The sequence below is a fragment of the Rhagoletis zephyria genome, unplaced genomic scaffold (genome assembly GCF_001687245.7).
Source record: "Rhagoletis zephyria isolate East Lansing unplaced genomic scaffold, Rhagoletis_zephyria_1.1 Rzeph_scaffold_43231, whole genome shotgun sequence".
NCBI classification, from domain to species: Eukaryota; Metazoa; Arthropoda; class Insecta; order Diptera; family Tephritidae; genus Rhagoletis; species Rhagoletis zephyria.
Window position 1 is genome coordinate 1,912 of NW_016200286.1, and position 643 is coordinate 2,554.

Below are 643 nucleotides of genomic sequence, written 5' to 3' on the forward strand. Positions count from 1 at the left end.
TGTTCGTATCGTGTTCTTTTTAATTCGTCACACTTCATCTTGATATACCGATGACCTCACAGACTGATGTGCATCTTTAGTGACACCGCTCACTTTAATATATAATAATCTATCTGCAGGTACCTTCATAAATGATTGGAAACGTACTACTATATATAACCCCAGTATTTAAAAGTGGCAGTAAAAGCGATATTACGAATTATATGCCAATTTCAAAGCTATTGTCGGTCTCCAAACTATTCGAATGCATTATAAAAAATAAGCTTCATTTTATTGTGAAGCATTTGATTACTCCTAACCAACATGGATTCGTGGCGGCCAGATCCACATTAACTAATTTCTCAGTTTTTACAGAGGATTGCTTTGCGACTTTCCGACGTGGCTATCATGTTGATGTGATTTACACCGATTTCTCCAAAGCCTTCGATAAAATTTCCCACAAAATATTGGTTGTTAAACTAGCCAATTTTGGTTTTCATTCTGTTTTTTTGAAATGGATCAAGTCGTACTTGGAAAATAGGAGTTCTAGTGTTGTTATAGATGGTCTGTCATCTAAACCATTTATTGCAACCTCTGGAGTTCCACAGGGCAGTCTCTTGGGCCCATTGTTTTTCATTATTTTTATCAATGATGTATCGTCGTG